This window comes from Balaenoptera ricei, chromosome 6, assembly GCF_028023285.1.
Source record: "Balaenoptera ricei isolate mBalRic1 chromosome 6, mBalRic1.hap2, whole genome shotgun sequence".
Classification (NCBI taxonomy): Eukaryota; Metazoa; Chordata; class Mammalia; order Artiodactyla; family Balaenopteridae; genus Balaenoptera; species Balaenoptera ricei.
Genome location: NC_082644.1, coordinates 23696669 through 23719940, shown reverse-complemented (window position 1 = coordinate 23719940; position 23272 = coordinate 23696669). Strand labels below are relative to the sequence as shown.

Genomic DNA, 23272 nt, shown 5'->3' with positions numbered 1-23272 from the left:
ACTGGAGTGTGAAGTCCAAGGAAGGAGTCCTCAGACCTGCAGTCTGTCACCAGATGGCCAGAAGCAAAAATAAGAACCTGGGGCTGCTGCTTCTCAACAGCGGGATCTTGGAGAGGCCTTGGCCCCTGAGGGCTCAGGTAGAGAGCGGCGAGTTGGGACACACTGTCGCTTGCCCTTTCCCTCTGTGGGCAGAAGCCAACTCTGCAGGAGCAAGGGTTGAAGAGCTGGGTGGCCAAGTCAGCAAAAATGTTCCTCCTGGTGTGAAGTCTCAGGGCTTGTCTGGCATCTGAGGGAGCAGAGGTCTCCTTGCTGGGCCCGTTTTTGTCCCTGGTGACCCCACTTGTGATGGAGTAAGGGATTAAAAAAAAAAAAAAGATAACAACTTGGACTTGCAGCTAGTGTCTGAAGTGAGATGGAAGGCACTTTTGTAGGAATGAGTCCTTGTAGAATTTGATGCTGTCTCTGGGTCGATGGGTCCACGGTGTCAGAATTGAGTTGAATTGTAGGACACCCAGCTAGTGTCAGAGCATTACTTCCTGGAAGTGTGGTAAACTGCCCTCCCCCCAACACACACACAAACCGTGAAATTGGAACTTAATTTAATGCTCCCAAATCATTTAAATGTCACTAGTGTTTAATGTGTTTGCTTCTGTGAGGGGCATAGGAAACACAGCAAAGTTAATCACGCAGCTCAGAACTCAGGCAGCCTCCCTACTTCTTCAGAAGTAGACTGTCAGTGTCCTCAAGGTCAGGGACTCATCTGCTTTAGAACTGTTTTTCCAATGTCAGCACGTTGCCTGAGCACAGAGACATATACATGCAGATGCACACACGTGCACACACTAGATATACAGAACTAATGTTGTGTCACATTAGTTAGCACTACAAGTTAACATATCTTGATTACTTATAGCATATCTTGAAATTATGTTCAATTTACATAATGAACAAAACTGTGATGGTATTATATAAGAAGAAATAAAAGTCAAGAGAATAAAAATACAAGCCACAGAATGGGAGAAAATATTTGCAAAAGACACATGATAAAGGAACGCTAACCAAAATATACAAAGAAGCCTTAAAAGTCAACAATAAGAAAACAAACAACTTGATTAAAAAAATGGGCCAAGACCCATTTAGTAAGATACCTTACTAAAGAAGATATAAAGTTGGAAAATAAGCATATGGAAAGGTGCTCCACATCATATATCATCAGGGAAATGCAAATTCAAAAAATGAGTTACCACCACACATCCATTAGAATGGCCCAAGTCCAGAACACTGAGAACACGAAATGCTGACAAGAATGTAGAGCCACAGGAACTCTCATATATTGCTGATGGGAATGCAAAATGGTATAGCCACTTTGAAAGACAGTTTGTCTCTTTCTTACAAAACTAAACATACCCTTATCATATGCTCCAGCAATCATGCTTCTTGATATTTACCAAAAGGAGTTGAAAGCATGCCCACACAAAAACCTGCACACAGATGTTTATTGCAGATTTACTCACAATTACCCAAACTTGAAAGCAAGTAAGGTGTTTTTCAGTAGGTGAACGGATAAACTGTGGTACATCCAGATAATGGAATATTATTCACTAAAAATAAATGAACTATCAAGCCATGAAAAAACAAGAAGGAACCTTAAATGTATATTACTACCTAAAAATACCAATCTGAAAAGGCTACATACTGTATGATTTGAACTCTATGACATTCTGGAAAAGGCAAGACTATGGAGAGAATAGAAAGATCAGTGATTTCCAGGGGTTATGGAGGAGGGAAAGAATGAATAGGAGGATAACAGAGGATTTTTAAGGCAGTGAAACTACTCAGGATGATACTATAGTGGTGGGTATGTGTCATTATACTTTTGTCCAGACTCATAGAATGTACAAGAGTGAACCCTAACGTAAACTATGGACTGTGGGTGATTATCACATGCCAATGTAAGTCCATCAGCTGTGACAAATGCACCACTCCGGTGGGGGTGGTGTTAGTCAATGGGGGAGGCTGTGAATGTGTGTGGGAAACCTCTAAACCTTCTTCTCAATTTTGCTGTGAACCCAAAACTACTCTAAAAAAAAATCTATCTGAAAAAGAGAGAGAAAGAAATATATTGATAGTATGGAGCAAACAGATTACTTTCCTGAAAATGAGACTATAGAGACCATAATATCCTAAGCCTGTGTTTATAGATATGTGGGCAGCTACCAAATGCCACTGACAGTTTAAACACATGTAGAATCCTAGAGAACGTCTGCCTGACACAGCACTGTGTTCCACATGCATGTGTTATATATTGCAGTTATGCACATATTTTATTCTTTGCTGCAATATTTTTCATCTGAATTGGGGGAAGAGGGCAATCATGCTTACAGAGCACCTTGTAAATCCCAGCAGCAGCTGGGGGCTGCATGCACAGTAATTATAGCAACTACATCATGCAGTAGGTGGTATTGTTATGATTTTACAGTTGAAGAAATGGAAACTCAAAGGATTTAAGACATTTGGTCATATTATACAACTAGTAAGGAGTCCAGCCAGATTGATGCTCCAGTTCACTTGATTCTAAAGCCCGTGCTCTTTCAGCACAGTCACTTGGAGTGACTTTCATTAACTTTTGTGAATCTCATCTCCATTCTTTTTTATTTCCTGCCCAGCTGAGGTCTTGTTCAATTGCTGTTGTGAACTTATTACTTTAGAATGGAACAAAATAAGGTAGCAGAAATGATTTGCAGAACAAGGTCTCCTTGCTTTTCTCCTTGTAATGTGTGAACAGTGGGATAAAATAGGCTCTGTGATTCTGGGGCCAGAGGAAGCATTTGGGGTGTCATCAAGAAAGAAGCAGAAAGTTACAGAATCTGAATCAAGAAGCCACCAGTCTGGGTGGGAGATGTAGGGTTTCAATTCTTTATACCCTCTTCCTCCTACGTTCAACTCTGTTATCAACTGTCCTAACCCAAAGTCTGTGCTAAACCACATCCTAGAGGGTAAGTGGCTGTCCTTCCACCCGCCTCACCCCACCTCTTAGTTCCTTTTCTAATAAGCTTTTCTCACTGAGAAGCTTCATAATATTCTTCACATGGGCCATGACTTGTATGCCCTTCTAAAAAATATTTTCTCCCCATTTCATTTGAACAGTTAGGAAACTAAGTTAAGCTTGACTCCCAGGAACCGGGCTTAGCCATAATCAGAGATTTTAAGTCATTTTAAGATTAGAGTTTCTAGAAAGGGTTCAGTCAACCAGCTGTTCTCTCTTTGGGAAGCTTGTTTTCACATTGAGAAGATGTATTTTAAATCAAAACTGAATAAATCTGGGGTTTCTAACCTGGAGGAAAACCCCGGGTGAAAACACAAATCAGTGGTAAGGGGATAACATTTGGAGAGGGTGCTAAGAAACCGGGCATCATGGCAACTTTTATTCAGGCAGAAAAGCAGCACTCTTCCTAAAATAATTTAACCTTTTCTTTTCTCTTCAATGAACCATCTCCTTAAGAATGGGATGGGGAATCGATTTCCAACTACTGCCATCGAGAAAGTTCTCCTCACTCCATCCCATTTACTAAGGGTTCCACGGGAAGCAGTGGCAGTGGAAAGGTTGGTTTGGATTTACTGGCTATGCTACTACTGCTGGCAGGCACTTTAATTGCCACTGAAAATCCTTGTTTGGTGATGAACACCCTTCCGTCACATTCTCATACTGCATGAAATTAAGATTTCAAAACAACTCCTCATAGCCTAATGCAGACCCGCAGCTACTTGAAGACAGCTTCGTGCTTCGTTAGCCTGGTATCTTTCATTGTGAATGGCGCCATTCCTGTCCTGTCTGCCTTTGGCAAGCCTGCAGACTTGCACCTGACTAATCACACACTCAGTGAATATACTTTTTGTCACCTGAAGGTGCATGGTACTCAGAGCAGTTCACCAAGAAGAGGGAGCAGACTTTCCTGGAGGGGAGTGGAGCGTCTGTTCACCCTCAAGCACGCAAGCGTTTTTCTGAAGTTTTTCTATTGATTTCCCCAGGGATCTTAGAAAACACACTTGAAACAGAATAAGGCAATGGCACACGAAACGTTTCTCTGTATATTACATGTTTGTGTGTGCTCTTAAAGAAAAAAAGTAATGCAAATACATTACTTTGATAGCACATGACAGATTCTTGTAAAAAGGGAAAAATTAAAATAAAAATGTGCATGTTCTCATCTAAGTTGTCTTCTGACACTCTGCTTTACTAAGACTATTAAAGCATGCAGTTAAAACAAAATATTGAAATAAATCATAAAATGTTTACCAGAAGGAAGTAAAGATTATTTTGGGAGAGTGTTGGAAGAGTTTTGTTTTCACATTTTTATTAGATCATAGCCTGAATTGATAAGTGTCCACACCTGGATTATGGTACGATCCCTTAGAGAGTGAGAACTAAGGAGTAAAATGCAGTTAGGGATTGTGAGGTGTTTGGACAACATTTAAGAATGTACATAATGAGGACACTGTACATAAACTATTTTTGCCCCCTTTAAAATGTTTTCATATCTCCTAGTGTAGAAAGAATAAAACTCATCAGAGCTTAGAGCTGTGTTGATCAAAGTGTATTTTGCAGGATAACTAAATGAAAAATGATCGAGATTTAAAACTACAGACTTCCCAGAGCCAGTGAATGAGGGTGTCTGTGGGAGGGCTCCAGGTGATTCTCTTGTACTGACAAGAAGCACAAACAGAGACTGAGGCCTCCACCATCTGTCTGTCTTTCCAACTGGTTCATGGTCCTCAACTTTGGTGCACATCTAAATTATCTGTGGATCTTAAAATATCAGATGTCAAGGTTCCCACTCAGAGACCCTGTCTCAGTGAGTCCTGGGTAAGATAATGGATATTGGCTTTTATTTTTTGTAAGAAAGAATTGCACGTGATTCGTGGTTCACCAAAGTTTGGGACTCATCCTGCCGTCCACGCATCAGAGGACATGGGTCCTGGTCTCTGGCCTTGCCTCTGCCACTTCCAAGCCACATTGCGGAGCCTCTTCAAGTTTCTGTTTCTTCACGTGTAGAATGAGCACAAATATACCTGCACTGGCTTCTTTTAGTGAGGTAATCTGTGTGAAACCACTTTGTTTAGCACCAGATGTTAATATTACAGAACATTCAATTCAAGGCATCCTAACTAGGTCTCTGCTGTGGCCAGGAGCTATCCCTGGTCCTCGAAGCAGAACAGAAAAGATGTTCTTGTAGAGGTGAGTGTGGCTATTAGGCTGACAGAAGTTACTCTCCTCTTTTGACAGTCACCTGTGGCTGGCCTTCTGGCCCCTTTTAATAATGTCTTGTCTTAGCTCTGCCCAGACCCCATGCCTGGAATGCCATCATCTCTTTGGCTGGGGAAGAATGGCTGTTCTCAGACACCAAGTTCTTGCATCTCTTTTCTCATTACTGTTATATATTTTTTTAATCTATACATGTTTTATTTCTTTAAGTATTTTGTAAATCAGAATGCATTCTAGTTTAGAAACTGGGCTTATTTATCTTTGTATTATTTATAAGAACTGAAGTGTCATGTAATGAATGGCAAGCAGATAGCCATTGAACTCATTGTTGTATGGATGGCTCTGGGCTAAGTAAAGCTCTGAGGGCTTACAAAGGCATCCTTACTGTGGGTGGGACACTAAGGCACATACACCAACAACACAGTTATTGATTAAATTGGTGAATGTAGAAAGAACACTAGGACAGTGCTCAATGTTTTGCAAAACCTCCTTTCCTAGAGTTCAGATATAATAGAAGTTTAGAGAGAAGATTTTTTTAAATGGACTAAGCCACAGTCGCTATGGATAGGGACTTGCGGTTTCTCCAAAGATTGGTTAGGAGTGAGGTGAGTGAAAAAGATGGAGAGGGATATTGCAATATGGGGAGAAAGCCAAAGGCTGAGAGTCGGGTCAAGAGACCATATCTGGCATAAAACCCATTCCTGAAAATCTGCATATCAATCACTTAAATTTACTTTCCCATTAAATCACATTTTAATTTTAGAAGTGTGATCTCCTAACTAGAACTACCTGATATCCTATAAATAGAAGACAGTCTTGTGTTTAAAAATGATATCTGGCTGCCCCCAAAGAAAACCTTATCAGTTATAGAGTTGAAATAGGATATGAGCTGTGTCAGAAACAGAGAGCCACGGCCATGACGTACATGGTGTCCTATGGCCTAAAATCCCCTTGACTTTGGTCTAGACACTGACGTAGAGTCTAGAGGACTGAAAATTTGACTTCCCTGAGTCCTTTTCAGTTGCTTATGTTCTGCCAACAGGGTCCCTTGTACAAGTTAGAAGTTCTGCTTATTTCGTAGGGCTTATATTTTCCAACTTTTCAAACCCTGATGTTTACAATTCTTTCTTTAAGTGTCCAAATTACTTTGTGAAATTGTTTTGTTTTCTAGTGGGATTGTGAAGGTTTTATATGCATGAATATAAAGGAAAGACTTAGGCTTTCAAATTTTCATCGAAAGCTCTGAAGATAAGATGCAGTTTGAAGCTACCAGAATGCCTAAACTTGGCTTGCTGATTTCTTTAAAGGTTTAATTTCTCATCCTATAAATTATATTCAGAACTAGATTCCCACCCCCACTTCTCTACACCTTTCCTGATTCCATGTTTTAGATGTTTGACCCTCCTGTCTTTCTCCTTGATTGACAGCACATAGAGGAGTTACGTTCATCTCTGGGGTTCAGGCAGGGAAGTAAGGAGATTGCCCAAAGTGTCCCTCGTACTGTTAGCAGTAATGGAGGCTGGCATGGTCCAGAGTACAGGCATGGACATTGCCTGGCAGGAGGGTTAGAAAACCCCCCACTGCAGCCAGTGATGTACCCCTGGATTCTAGACAGGACTGGAGAATCTGATGATTTAGATCACATGTCAGGGCAGGTCAGAGATGGACAGTCCTGGGTCAAGACTGAGAAAGGGGCAGGGAGAAAGAGAGGAAGAAGGAGAGGGAGAAAAGAGAGAGGGAAGGGAAAGAAGTTAGATTAGAACCTGAAAGCCAAGGTACAAAACTGTCAAGCTACAGATGAAGTTAGATGATTTAGAGATTGTCCAGATGGCCTCAGCAGTCAGGATTAAAAAGTGTCATGGTGACTGTGCTTATGTTCTGAGCAGGACAGGTGCCTGGAGGTTTGGGATTCCTACAGACAACCCAGGTCTCCTCACCTGGAGACCATGGAGAGCCCAGAACCAAGGACCCAGATTAGGGCTTGTCCTCTAATTTCTCCTAGTGGAAGCGGTCAGGAGATAATGCCTGAGTATTAACTCATTATCAGGGAGGCAGTAGCTGCCCTTTGCCTTAAAGTTTGACTTCACTTGAAGTTGGGCCACCAGTCAGCCCTATGAGTGCTCTGTCCATTAGCTTATCATGATTGTGGTGTTCTTTGAGTCCTCAGAGCTTGCAAAGCTAACAGATAAAATGCAGGGTGCCAGGTTAAATTTGAATTTCAGATAGACAACAAGTTTTGTTTTCATATAAGCATTTCCCACACAAGATTTGAGATACACTGAAAAGTATATTTAACTGAAGGACCTGTATTTTTATTTGGTAAATCTTGCACCCTACTCAGAGGACATCTGGTCTACCTCCTCAGCACATCACCCACAAATATAATGGACTGTGGCCACATGACCCCAATTTTCCGACAACCCACTTAGAAAAGCATGGCCCACTGTTAGATGACTTGTCTTGATTTCGGTTTGGCAAACATTAGGTTGAACAGCTAGTTAGAGGCAGATTCTCAAGGGGGACTCTCATCTCCCTGTCTGTGCTCTTACATCAGTCCTATTTTGAACTGCATTTAAGTGGACTCAGAATATACTCAAGGGACTTGGAAGACATCTCCAACAGTAGTGTCAGCTATGTATCAAAACAAGTTGCAATTGATATAATTCTTGTGAAACAAATGATGCTATTCTGAAACAGAAGGAAAAATCATTAGATACATTTCTTTGCATGAGCAACAAGAAGACAACCTATCTGAAGGTGCAAATATTCACTGCACATTGTAGCTTTAGGGCACCGAGAAATAAGAAGGCTGTAATAACATCACAAGTCACCAAAGCCAATATTTTACAGTATTTTATTGCTTTTTCTGCTTCATGCAGTTCTTGAAGTTTTATGCCATATTTTACAACTCAGATACCTCCTATATATCTGTAGAAGGAGCTTCATGGATGTAGCCCATGGCATTTTTTCTTTCTCTTTTGGGAAAAACAAACAAACAAAAAATAGTATTTTCTTTGTAGAAGTCTTTCAAAGTCTCCTTATCTTTTCACGATAAAAGTCTGTTTCTTAGCACAGCCTGGGAAGCCCTTCTCTAGCTGTCCCCTCGACCTCTTGGGTCCTTCTCTGCTGTCCTCCCATTCAGGGTCCCCAAATACCTTGTTCTTCAATGTCTCACTGACTTGCAGGAGCATCACCTCTGTCTAGGGAGCTCTTTCCTTCCACATATCATCAGGATAAAAAACATTTGGTTGTCTCAATCTTTTCTCAATAAAACGTCATACATTGTTTTTTTTTTTTACATTTTTTGAATATGTTCCAATTTGCCTCCCCCTTTTCATCAGTATTTTAATGATCCAAAATAGAATTTAGTTATAGACGTCAAAAAGGGGAACCCTCACTTACCGTACTATGATGAAGGACCAAATTAAATTAACACTTCTTGAGGGCAAACATCATTAGAAAATTAGCAACTATTTCACTGGTCAAAGCCTCAGAAACTCTATATTCTTGCATTTCCTCACATGCTGTCAGGTTCAATATGGTTTCTTTTCAGTCAACTTGATTGAAATTTAACACAGTTAGAGGTAAAGAGTAGATGGAAGGATCTCAGTTTTCTCAGCTATTTGTCACGTCCATCTCTGTTTGGTTCGAGAGGCAGACTTTCAGCTGTCAGTATAGTCCAGACGCTGTGCTAGTGTTAGGGTCTGCAGATAATGACACAAATTATTTACTAATGTTTAAGACAGAGTTAATATCTTTGGCAAAGTCAGAAATTAGCAAAAGAACTGAACAATGGAAATGGGATCACTGTGTTTCCTCATTTAAGATTGCAAAGGTGTTAGAACCAAGCACTAAATACAAATTTGCAAAAGATAGAACAGCAACAATCTTAATTTTACTCCTATAAATCGCCTTTTGGTGTTTGACCATGTACAAATAAGTTTTATTTTTTTCTTTCTCAGCAACTTAGCATAAATACTTTCTAGTTTCTACATATTCCTAGTAATTAACATTTTAAGGCTACACAGAGTATGATTTTGTTGTTCAACTACCATATATTTAATCATTTTATTATACTTGAATTGCTATATTTTCAATACTACAGACAATGCATAGAGGTTGACATTCTTTGGGAATCATTTCTAAAGGTGAATTTTCTGTGTGAAAAAATTTTAAGCATTTTATAGTCCTTGACATACATATTGCCAGTTGATTTCCCCCCCAAAAGCATTTATAATTTAAAATGCCACCAGCAGGGCTTCCCTGGTGGTGCAGTGGTTGAGAATCTGCCTGCCAATGCAGGGGACACGGGTTCGAGCCCTGGTCTGGGAGGATCCCACATGCCGTGGAGCAACTAGGCCCGTGAGCCACAATTACTGAGCCTGCGCGTCTGGAGCCTGTGCTCCGCAACAAGAGAGGCCGCGATAATGAGAGGCCCTGCGCGCTGCGATGAAGAGTGGCCCCCACTTGCCACAACTAGAGAAAGCCCTCGCACAGAAATGAAGACCCAACACAGCCATAAAATGAATAAAATAAGTAAATAAAAGTAGTGTTAAAAATTAAAAAAAGAAAAAAAAAATGCCACCAGCAGGACTTGAATATTCCAGTTTCACTACAACATTTAAGTCATTGATTTAGGAGCTAATTTTAGCTTTAAAATGTTGTTTCATAAGTTGATCTATTTAGTGAGGATAAACACTATTTCTTTTGCTTGTTTAATACTTTTTATTTATCTTTCTCTAAGTTATTTATTCTTATCTTCCCCTCATATTTTTTTATTAGTGGGCTTGTGCATTTATTATAAACTTGAAAGATGAATTATTAAAGGCCATATAATTTTATTTCAGTTGTGGGTTGACCCTGATAGAAAGGAATCGCTGGAGGAAGAGCGTTCCAGGTCAAGAGAACAGAAAGTGGAAACTTCCTGGTGCTACTATTTTAGAGAAACAGCAAGGAGACCCGGGTGGTTTACACAAATGATCAGGGATAGACTGTCAGGAGATCAAAGTGGAGAGAGAGCCAGGGGCAAGATCACGGGCACTACCTTGCCAGCCATGGCTAATGAAGTCTTGTTTTATTCTAAGCATCTTAGGAAGTCATTAAGGGTTTTTCTAAAATCCTTTTACACACTCTATTTATTTTATCTTCTTCCTCCTTCTCCTCCTCCTCCTTTATATTCACAGTTATCAGGGCTTAGAAGCCAGATCATTAGCAAATCTATAATGATGAGGGCAAGAATTAGTGCTACTATTGAGGGAAAAAAATATGTATTGGTATAAGGTTGTCCAAGGTCACACCACTGTTGGCAGAAATGGGTCCAAGCTCAGGGTCAGCCTGGCGTCTTCCCTGCCATGCCACATAAGGTGGTCTTAGCACCATGAAAGTTGCAGTAAACCTTAGCACAAACACCTCTGAGAATCTTCCACGTCCTCAAAGGAAATCATTGCCTTTTCCCCCATTTAACAGTTTGTATAGATTTTTATTTGCTCTTCATGTCAGGTTATGAGACTAATTCTGTAGCACTTGTGCAGAGTTTTCATGAATATATTCATTGCTGTATTAGATAAAATCCCAATTACTTTGTATTCTTTTTAGACAATATGCTTCCCACTGTGGGTCTGGAGCTCACTCTGGCAACAAGCTTTTAAACAATCATAATTGCTGGGTTTATGATACACCATGAACCGCTAAGACAAAACAGTATTTTAGTAGCATCTGCTGTCACCGATAGAGTTAAGTCTTTTGTCAGCAGGGGTTTATGATTGTTAAAAAAAAATCACCGTCGTGTTCAAATTTAGCCTAAAAACTGATTGTGCAGGAGCAATTTTTCTGCCATGAAATACATTTTGTAAGTAGCAATTTGGTCACTTTTATAATTTGTTGTTATTCCCTAACTTAAAACAGCTTCAATAAATAAGAAAGGAAAGGCCTCAGCATTTTAGTCTACGCTGGTGACTAACATGTCCTGTTTATCAAAGCTACCCAACAACTTGGCAAGAAGACTGAAGAAGTACATGGCAGGCTGTTAAGTAGGGGCAGGGAGACAGCCCTTTCTGGTGTAGGTGATGTACCAATGCTGTGGCTTTGGCTCTGTTATCATTTAATCATGGAATTTCTGATTGGCACAGTTGGAGCTTAACATCCACACTGTGCATATATGAAATCCTAAACATTTCCATTATGGAAAAAAATGTTTCCATTAGGCCTAGATGATAAAACAGGATTATACGCCTACCATTATACCTGAGAAATCAAATAATTTCAAAGAAAAAGGTTGACCCTGAGTTGTTCCTCTGAAGATGTATTCCAAACTCTCCAACTTTTCTTTTAATAGATATTTATTGTCGTATAACTGCTTCACAATACTGCGCCAGCCTCTGCTGCACAACAAAGTGAATCAGCCGTGTGCACACATACATCCCCATATCCCCTCCCTCTTGTGTCTCCCTCCCACCCTCCCTATCCCACCCCTCTAGGTGGTCACACAGCACCGAGCTGATCTCCCTGTGCTATGCAGCTGCTTCCCACTAGCTATCTATTTTACATTTGGTAGCAAACACTCCAACCTTAAGAGACTCTCTGAGACCCAGTGATCTGAATTTATGAGATATTGGAGGACTTTTTATTTTCCAATGAAACAAAAATCAGTAACAAGACCAGACTGTACTGACGTTCATCAATGCTAAGTGCTCACAAGCACAGAAATGCAAAAGGACTGCTCTCAAGATTGCAGTTAATCCTGGAGGAATTAATTAATTCACAGAGAAAACAAGTTAAGAATAATTCAAGGCTAATGGAAGGGGTTGAGTAGAAAGTGACCATTTGTGCTGTGTATTTTTCTCCTTTTGAGGGGGATGGTGGAAGCAGAGGCAACTTTCTGGAGGTGGGTGATATTCGCTCAAAGCAAATAGGAGTGAAGGTTTGCTTTGGTTTTTCTTGACCTACTCATTCTGGTCACAGCCTAAGTTTCCCATGTGCAGTGAGACCTCCAGGTGTCCCCCATGTGTCTTCCCAATCTTCCAGCCTGACTACTTCAGAAGCCACCAGATTCAATCTGATGTCCTTGTTGGTTCTTCCATGACATTCTGTACATGCCATGTTACAACACTAAGCACATAACACTTGAAATTGTTCCAGTGTAACCTATGGGAACACAAAGTATGTCTATTGTGCTCACCACTTTATCCTCTTGCCCAGCACTTTTCCTAAAAAATGGTAGGACCTTAGGACTTCCCTGGTGGCGCAGTGGTTGAGAGTCTGCCTGTCAATGCAGGGGACACGGGTTCAAGCCCTGGTCTGGGAGGATCCCACATGCCGTGGAGCGACTAGGCCCGTGAGCCACAACTATTGAGCCTGCGCCTCTGGAGCCGGTGCTCCGCAACAAGAGAGGCCGTGATAGTGAGAGGCCCGCGCACCGCGATGAAGAGTGGCCCCCGCTCACCGCAACTAGAGAAAGCCTTCGCACAGAAACGAAGACCCAACACAGCCAAAAATAAAATTAATTAATTAATTAATTTAAAAAATAATGATAGGAGCTTAAATAGTATTTGGTGAAGACATGAATGAATAAATGAATGCGTGAATACATGAATGAAAGAAGAGCCACCTAAGGCCTGAGAATAGTCAGATATTCCTCACTACTATCTGAGGATCTTCATTCCTGTCCTCCTAACTTATCTATGATGATTAATACTGCTCTTCAAATTATTGCATTTCCTTATCAATAGTTATTAACACCCAGTGACATCTTGCCCTGTTTTATCTCAGGATAAAGATTTTAGTGACTGCAGCACAGTTAGAGATAGTCTCCCCACCTTCCTCAAATCAGTTGTGCAAGTTTTAAGTAAGCTTAGTTGTTGCCTTATTTGGATATATGTGTGTTGGATTTGGGGAAGTACAGACATGCCTCTATGTAAATGTGTGCTGCAAAGGAGAAAGAGCCAATTTCAAATTAGACAAATCATGTCTGTACCTCAGCATATTATCAACTATTTAGGAAAAATAAGTGAAGGATGAAGGAATACATGCCTTAAAAAGACATTTGAATTCTGTAATAACGTAAATGGGAAAAGAATTTGAAAGAGAATTTTTCTGCCAGGTACATGTATATGCATGACTGAATCACTTAGCTGTACACATGAAACTAACACAACATTGTTAGTCAACTTATACTCCAATATAAAATATTTTTTTTAAAAAGACATTTGGTTCTCACTATAAGAAAAAAAATGTAACTATGTGTGATGATGGATATTAATTAAACTTATTGTAATCATTTTGTGATATATGCATACATCAAATCATTATGTTGTACACCTAAAACTAATACAATGTTATATGTCAATTATATCTTAAATTAAAAACATTTATAGGTTCTGCAGCATTAGGAGGAAACCAATATGGCAAATAGCACATGGACATTGGAGAATTTGATGCTGGCTGATGACCTCTAGGGTCATGTGGCTAAAAACCCAAATTACTATTGGTTAGAATCTTCTATCATCCCTTTGAACCATGACTTCCATAGATTAAGAGGTAGCAGGTATGCAGTGGCAAGCTTAGGTCAGAGTGGTGATATCATTGCAGATAACTGGAAAAAGCTAAGGTCAGTCAAGAGCTGAGCAACTGATACAATATTCTGAGTTATTGAGGCTACACAATAAATATGAATTTTTCACACAGTAGAATTCAGCCATTCTGAAAAGCAAAATTCCATATGTTCTAGAACAAGAGATGGGTCTTTTATCTAGTTTTATGGTTTGGATTTTTTCTGGACAGATTGGCTTCTTTGTCATGATGTCTCTCCTTGTACATATTAGAGCAGCTTAAGAAGTCAGGACCAGGAAAAAGCAGTCTTGCCTTAATATGTGAGTAGTAAAATGTATTTTTAAATTTCCTTTTGAATGCCTAGTTTTCTGTTTTAAAATAGCAGACATTTCAAATTCCTCGGAGTCACTTTAGTGTTAGGGAGTCAGGCAGGGAGCACAGCTAGAATCAGAATCTAAAAGTATGGATTTCTAGAACTGCCACCTGCTAGGTGCTTTGCTTAAAAGGGAAGTAGGAGAATTTTAAATCCCTATAGTACCAGAAATACTATCTTCTTATTCTTGTGAGTTTGTAGTTTGCTTATTGATCCTCAAAGAAATAGTAATTTGGATCCAAAGAGATGGATGGAATCTGGTCTGTGATAATCTCTGCAAGATTCAGGAACTTAAGAGTAAATGGAAGTCACTGTTTCCTTGATATACTGATCATATACTTTATTATTCTAACATAGAAACTGGCTGAGAGAATACAGGAAAATTGAAAACTTTAAATAAAGCAAGAAGAAACTTCTAAAGTAAAATATTAAGTGCTCATAAATGGTTCTGAGAAATATGGAGAAACAAATTCTATCCTATCTATACCACCAAACGCAACTATAAATCCTGGACAGAAGGCATGAAGCAGCTATCTGAGGTCTCTGAAAAGTAAATGGTCTTTCACAAAAATTAAATCAAAATGGATCATAGACCTAAATGTAAAACAAAAAAAACAATAAGAAGAAAAAATAACAGAAAATCTAGGTAACCTTGGGATAGGGAATGAATTTTTAGATACAACACCAAAAACATGATCCATGAAAGAAAAAGCTGATAAGTTGGACTTTATTAAAACTAAAAACAAATAAATAAATAACCTCTGCTTTGTGAAAGGCACTGTTAAGAAAATGAAAAGACAAGCCATAAACTGAGAGAAAATATTTGCAAAATGTTTGTCGGATAAAGGACTTGTATCCAAAATATACAAAGAGCTCTTACAACTCAGCTATAAGGAGAAAAAACTTTAAAAATGAGCAAGATACATATCACTAAAGATGTTGCCAATAAGCAAGAGGAAAATTGTTCGACGTCATTTGTCTCAAGGAAATATAAATACAGTAACACTGAGATACCATTACCTACCTACTAGAATGGCTAAAATAAATTTTTTAAGTGAGAATACCAATCACTGGCAAAGACATGGGACAACAAGAACTCTCTTTAATTGTTGGTACAAAATGGTACAGTTTGGAAAACAGATTGGTGATTTCTTAGCAAGACAAACGTCTTAACACATGATCTAGCAATCATGCTCTAATTAGTTAACCAAATGAGTTGAAAAATTATGTCCACACAAAAGCCAGAACACTAATATTTACAGCCACTTTATTTATAGTGGCTAGAAGCTAGAAGGAGCCAAGAAGTCCTTCAATATGTGAACAGATTGCTAAACTGTTATATAATCATACAATGGAATGCTGTTTGGTGATAAAAAGGAATGACCTATCAATCCATGCAAAGACATGGATAAATCTCAGATTTGTATTGTTAAGTGAAAGAAGCCAATCTGAAAGGCTGCATACTGCATAATTATTTATATGACATTGTGGAAAAAACAAACCCAGAGAGATGGCAGATGAGTGGTTGCCAGGGATTTGGAGTGGGAGGAGAGGTTTGAATAGATGAAGCACAGGGGAATTTTTAGGGCAGTAAAAGTATTCTGTATAATATTATATTAGTGGATACATGATAATATGCATTTATCATAAACCCATAGAACTTTATATCACAAAGAATGAACTTTATGGTATTAAAATTTTTAAAAATCCTTTAGCGGGTCAGGGAACCTAGGAAAGAATAAAGAATGTGACATAAGAATATAACTGTTACAAATGTATGAAACAACCTCAGCAGAGTGGTGGTGGGGGGGGACATGCTGACCTCAGTAATATTGGAAATACCTAAACGTAAAAGGAACTATATATAAGCAACTCTAGCTCATGAAGTTGTTTTACACTGGGACATAGCTAAACAATTCTGAACACACAAAATATGTATACTGAAACTGAGCCATAAATAAATGGATGACAGATGGTGGGAGCCAGATTTTTCATTGTTGGAGAGGGAGATTACACATAAGTAAGAGGAGAAGGTTAGAACAATCCATGGGACAGTAGATTACAGTTGGAGACATCAGTATGAACTCATGTTTAGCTTAATATACAGATAATTAGATATAAATATATGTGTATACATGGATTAGTATATACACATATTTTGTTGATCTATCAACTGAGAGGAGCTAGAAGCAGACACTCCAGTAGCAAAGTAGTAAGGTGTCCATCTAGCACCCAGATTTTATTTTTAATACCAAACTCCAGTGAAAGGAACAGGGCTCCTTGGAGAATGTCTTATTCTAGGGCTGGGGAAGGAAATATAAAAGAAGACACTGGAGCATCTTATAGTGACAGAAAGTAGGGCAGTGATCAAAAACAAACAAATGAAAAAAATCTCACAATGGTGGGGGTATGTCAAAAGGTCAGACGATCCAAGTGAAAGAGTTTTGATGACCAAAGCTGGAACAATTTGGGTAACAAAACAAATAACCTTTAGGATATAAACAATAACAGAGTCTCGTAACAATATTCAAAATATCCAGGATCACAATCTGAAATTACTTTACATACAAAGATAGAAAAATCTTAACGCTTAAAAGGCAACCAAAGACACCAACTCTGAGTCAACGCAGATGTTCAAATTATTAGGCAAAGATGTTAAATCATCTATTAAAACCATGCTCTAAGAAGTAAGGGTGAACACTCTTGAAATTACTAGAAAGATAGAAGTTCTAAGCCAGGAAGTAGAAGATGAAAAGAAGAACACATTGGGAATTTCAGAACCAAAAATAATATTGGAATAAGAATTCACTGAATGGGCTCCATAGATAATTGAAATAACAGAGGAATGAGTCAGTAAACTTAAAGATATATCTATCAATAAAAATAATCAAACCTTAACAGAGAGAAAAATATTGAAAAAAGAATGAACAGATTTCAGCAACCTATTTGAGAGCACTAAGAGGTCTAAGATTCATGTCATCAGAGTCTCAGAGAAGAACAGAAAGAGCACAGCACAGAGTAAACATTTGAATAAACATTGGTTGGAAACTTCCTGAATTTGGTGAAAGAGATAAACTTCCAGATTTAAGAAGCTTAGCAAATCCTAAACAGGATGAACAATGAAAACATCTATTTCTAGCTACATAATGATAAAACTGATAAAAATGAAAGAAAAATATAATCTGGAAATCTGCCATAGAAAAATGACACATTTCATATAGGAGAATAACAATTTGAATAACTGCAAATTTCTTATCAAAAGCATGCAGGCCAAAGGATGTAGAACAGCTTTTGTAAGATTCAGAAAAGGAAGAATTATCAATATGGAATTTTATATTCAGCAAAAATAACCTTCATGAATGACAGTGAAATAGATATTCTCAAATAATGACAACTAAGAGAATTTGTTGCTACAGGACAGGATCTAAAGGAAATGCTAAACTAAGTTCTTCAGATGAAAATAAGGTGACGCTAGGAAGAAATTTGGAACACCAGGAATAATGGAAGAGCAATATAAGTGGTCAATTTGTAAGTAAATATAATAACCTGTCTTTATCCTCTTAAAGTCTTTGAAATATGCTTGCAGCTGAAACATAATTGTAACATTGTCTGATGAGGTTTTCAACGTATGTAGATATGATAACTACAGTATAAAAAAGTAAGGGCAAAGATTCCTATATGAGACTAAGTTTTCTTCATTCAACTTGAATTGTAAAAGTAGACTGTGAAAAGTTAAGTTTGTATATTGTAATTTCTTGTAAAACTCCCTCCCCACAGATACAAAAGCATATAGTCAAAAATGAGCTCTTCCGCCTGCGAGCTGGCGTCATGGCGGCCTTGACTGGCCCGGCCAAGCCGCTCCTGTCCCTAAACCCGCAGAAGGATATCAAGTTTAAGAAGGAGGTGGCGCGCAGGTTCGCCGGCGCGCAAGCAAGCAACAGTAGAAACAAAAACTTACTCCTGGAGTGATCTATGTGGGCCATTTACCTCCGTCGCTTTATGAAACCCAGATCCGAGCATATTTTCCCAGTTTGGCACTGTTACAAGATTCAGACTGTCCAGGAGTACCACGACAGGAAATAGCAAAGGCTATGGTTTTGTGGAGTTGGAATCTGAAGATGTTGCCAAAATAGTGCTGAAACGATGAACAACTACCTTTTTGGCGAAAGACTCTTGAAGTGTCATTTTATACCACCTGAAAAAGTACATGAAAAACTTTTTAGAGAGTGGCATATGCCATTTAAAAGGCCATCATATCCAGCAGTGAAACGGTATAATCAGAATCGGACACTTCTTCAAAAGCTACGGATGGAAGAGCGATTTAAAAAGGAGAAATCACTCAGGAAGAGATTGGCTAAGAAGGGAATTGATTATAACTTCCCTTCACTGGTCTTACATAAAAATGAGGAAAGTGCTTCAAACACTGGTCCTCGAAATTCCAGAAAGCACCAGGCTTTACGTAAGAAGAAGAAAAAAGAGGCTTTGGTCACTCCTAACAATCCTGAGAAGACTGTGGATAGCCAGGGCCCCACGCCGGTTTGTACACCAACATTTTTGGAGAAACGAAAATCTGAAGTGGCTAAAATGAATGATGATGATAAAGATAATGAGATAGTTTTCAAACAGCCGATATCTGGTGTAAAAGAAGAAACAAAAGACACTCAGACGCCTACAAGCTCAAGGAAAAAAAGACGAAAAAAAAGCAACCAGTAATTCTGAATGTATCGTGTGTGATGGTTGCTCTGAAAAAGGTGATTTTATTATGGAGGCTGATTCTTTGTATTTAACTAGATACGGTGGAATGCATTTAGTAACAAGATGGTTGGAGAAGAAAACTGTCAATTCAAGTCAGCAGGGAGAGCAGTCAGTGATTTTGGCTTCCCGCCCTCGCAGAAATGCAGGGGTGAGCACCAGCTCACAGCAGTCCGGCTCACGCTGCCTGTGTCCTGTCTCTACGGCTCTCTTCAGCTTTCATAGCTGCCTTTGGTTGCTCTGCCTGGGTAGCTTAAGTACTAGGCTGTAGCCTTTGTTGTTACCATCAAATAAAGAAAATAAAATCTTTATTAAGTGACCATGTAAGTGGTTCTCTGTTAGACCCATCAGATGGCTGAAACTGGACATTAAATTGTATGAAGAGTGAGAAGGCAGCGTCACTATTAATAGGGATTCATTTATGTATATGTGATCATGTTTACCAGTGTTAAGTTAGTTTGGGGTGGGCTAGCATGGATTAATTAATAACTACACCCTGTATCAGTATCATCAATCTGGAATTAGACTTCAAGATTCAAGCAGTGACCGCCAGGTAAACTTTTTCTATATTTTTTTGTATGCAAGGTGTACTTGGGTGTCTTGAAGTAAAATTGTTGGTTTTCGCCTTTTCAACTATCTTTAAGTTTCTGATGCTCTTGAAATATGCTTTTGTATCAGCTAATTCAGGTTCATTAAAAACATTCATTGCCACCAAAAAAAAAAAAAAAAAAAATGAATGGGTAAGTAAAAATAGACTACTAAAAATTCACAGATTCCAAAAGAAAGAAAGAAAGGAGAAACAAAGGAACAGCATAGATATAGAATTTCCTTTAAGAAATTAAAAATAGAACTACCGCATGATCCAGTAATCCTCCCTCTGGGTACATACCCAAAGAATTGAAACCAGGATCTTGAAAAGATATCTGCACCCCATGTTCATTGCAGCATTATTCACAATAGTCAAGATATGGAAACAGTCTAAATGTCCATCAACAGATAATGGATAAAGAAAATGTGGTATATACATACAATGGGATATTGCTCAAAGTTAAAAAGAAGGAAATCCTGCCAATTGCAACAACCTGGATGAACCTTGAGGACAGTATGCCTGTATGCTTCCCATGCCGTCTGGGATGCCTTCCTCCTTCACTTCCCTGATAGCACTAACCTAATGCTGTGTATCCAACTGCCCCACTGTCTAACAACAGCTGGACATCCTCATCTGTGCTCCTTCCACACTCTGTAGGTGTCTCTGCCCTAGCCTTAGAAGATGGCCTTGATTTACTTATTTACATGTCTGTCTCCCCAGGAGGCGTGAGAGAGAGGGCTAGATCTACAGGGCCTTGGCATGTAGCACTTATGCGTAAAAGCATAGAGAAGAAAACAGAACTGAAGAAGAAAAGGTGAAAATGGTATTGTTTCTCATGTATATCATTTACATAGCGAGAAAAGAAATGTGCCATATAGAACAAACTCTCTCCTTTAGAAAATACAAAAAACAGGCACCAAACTGAAACAAATAAAAACCAAGAAGAATTTTTGGCAAAGGTTACTAACCTGTTGCTAGATAGGTGGTCCTGGATTATTTAGGTTGTCCCAGTATAATCATGTGAGCCCTTAAAAGCAGAGAGAAAAGGCAGAAGAGGAAGTCAAGGAGATTGGAAGCATGTAAAGTACATGTGGAAAGAGAAGTAACTGAATTCTGACACTATCCTAAATCTGTTTGGTAGTAGATTCTTCCCTCCAGAAAGGAACAGCCTTGCCCACACCTTGCTTTGGACTTGCGACACCCTAAGCAGAGGATTCAGTAGAGCTGTACTGTGCTTGGACCTCTGACCTACAGAAGAAACAGTGAGAAAACAAATAGTGCTGTTTTAAGCTGTATTAAATTTGTGCTAATCAGTTATGGCAGCAAAAGAAAACTAATACATTTATTTCGTTGTCAACCCATATGTAAGAGCTAATATCTTGTTCACTCCACAAATGAGAGGTTAGAGAGGCAGAGTTGGGGTATAAGCCCACACCATCTGGTTCCAGAGCTGCTCCTAAGCCCTGCTCTAGAAACAAACAAAAAAAAAACCTCACTAATATTAAGGTAAGCTCTGAACAAGAAATCAGTCCAAAAATCTGTATTCCCTTTTCCTGACAACCTGAAAGACAGTCAGTTAGGACCAGAGACAGTGAATGGCTTTTCCAGTCACACAGCAGTCAGGTGGCAGAGGTGGGCACTGCTACGTCCAGTTTGCTGTCCTGTCCCCTGCACCACAGTGTTTATGGAGCCCCAGTTAAGGGGCCCTGCTTTAGAGCATTTTATACTTCTTTCTACTCTGTGCTCCCAGCATTATCAACCCACAGTCTTCAGGTCTGTGACCACTGGGATATTCAGCCAGTTTTGCTCTAATATTACTTCTGTTACTGGCTATTGAGCCCACGGTGCTTCAGAAAGATTACTTTGTTTTCAATACAACTGGGGTACATTCAATTTAGCTATATTTCATTATTTTTATTTCATAAGAGACTCTAAATTAAATTAGAGTTGACATTTTTACCATCATTGAAGAATTAATGTTGGGGGAAAAAAAAACGTGATAATAATGATGTTCAGTGTTGAAGTGTAGATTGGGGATCACTAGATTACATGTGATGTTCATTATGTTTATTGCTAAATGTATTACCACCCTCCTAATTCTGGATGTAAAGTAAGTGCTTAAATCTTTAAACAGCTGCACTGTAAAATTTTAGATGCTTGCCTGAAGATAACATAATTATGTGTGTGGTTTTTTTATCATCTAAGTGTCTGCACCAGTTCAGGAGGTTGTATCTGCGGAGGACCCTCGAATTAAGCTGGAAGCCTCCACAGAAAGTTTCTCTGCATTTGGAGAGATTCTTCACCACCTGGGGTTTGCTAATAGTTTTTCCTGAAAATAATACAAAGACGTGTCATTTATCATGACAAGTGATCCAAATATTTATCCACAGTTCAACGACCCCTTCCCCATGACATTCCTTCATTTTCAATATAGCCCACATACTTGGCCTGTTTGTCAGCTACGGAAATGCACCGCTCAAGTCTTCTGTTATAGGTTGGAACACTGACTGACGGCTCCAGCTACCGTCCTCAGAACACAATCCTGAGATTGCAGACTGCTTCTAGCCATTGACTGAGCACTGCAGGCTACAGATGCAGGTCCACTCCCACGAGACACAGGACTCTTCTAACAGCTTCGGCTCAAGGCTTCCCTTTCAGAAACGTTCTCAGAACTGGGTTGCAGTCCTGGATTCTTCCTATCCAATCCTTTTTCCTTCCCCTCCATACCAGTAATTAGACCTGTATCATGATCTGATCACTCTTCTTGGCTCAGTAAGATTTCATCAATAGTCACTAGAGCTTTTAGCTGTGAATGTTCAAGCTTTTAAAAAGAGTAATCTACAATTCTAAATGCATAGCCTTTTGCCCTTAACTAATTTCCTCCTTACCCTTCTAGAATATGGCTTTGTTTTCATAGTACTTCATGCATCCAAGTGTTACTATATTTTGTATGTACTATTTAGTATTATTCAAAATTCCCATACTAAATCTCAGAGTCTACCTTTGGTCTAAATAATACATTAAGTGCATGGACCACATCCTATATGGATCTGTCTGTGCACGTAGAACTGTGCCTCGAGCACAAAAACACCTCAATGACTTAATGTTTCCTGAATGGGTAATGGATAAGTGACATCTCAAATGACACCTGAAACTCCAAAATCTCAGTATTGGCTCCATTCATTTCTGTATCTGTCACTTTCTCATGAGCCACAGTATAAATAAAATCTGCATATGCTACCACAAGCTGCCCCAAGTCCCTACCTAAAAACATTAGAATTGCCATGAGGAAGGATGGAAACAAGGGCCTGGGGAATGAAAGGCAGGTGTGGTTATTCCTTTTCCCTTTTTGCTGAGGTAATTTAAAAAAAAAATCTACTAGTGCTTTCATTTACCACAGAAGTAATATTTAGAGCCTTGAGAAAGATTCTTGACAGTTTGAATATTACATCTTCTGGTTTAATGCTTTAAAACTGTCTCAGAGTTTTAGAATTAAACTGTACTTTATTTGAAAAAACAAGCTTTGCTAATTTAAATAAAAGTCTATTATTTGAAAAAATTTTTTTGCAATTTTTTCTACACTAGATGTTGGCCACTTAAAAATATTAGCATTTGATTAGAAATATACACACAATGTTTTGTGCTTCTCACACTTTCAGGAGAATGAAAAAACTATTCAGCTACTTTAAGAAATTACGAAAAAACTGAAAAGGAAATTGAACTTCAGAGGTCAAAAGGAAATTTGTGA

The 23272-nt window shown here is 38.9% G+C and overlaps 1 pseudogene; it reads left to right on the top strand.

Moving 5' to 3' along the window:
- The first annotated feature begins 18011 nt into the window (after positions 1-18011).
- LOC132367691 (MKI67 FHA domain-interacting nucleolar phosphoprotein-like) lies at positions 18012-19290 on the top strand (annotated as a pseudogene).
- The last annotated feature ends 3982 nt before the right edge of the window (positions 19291-23272 follow it).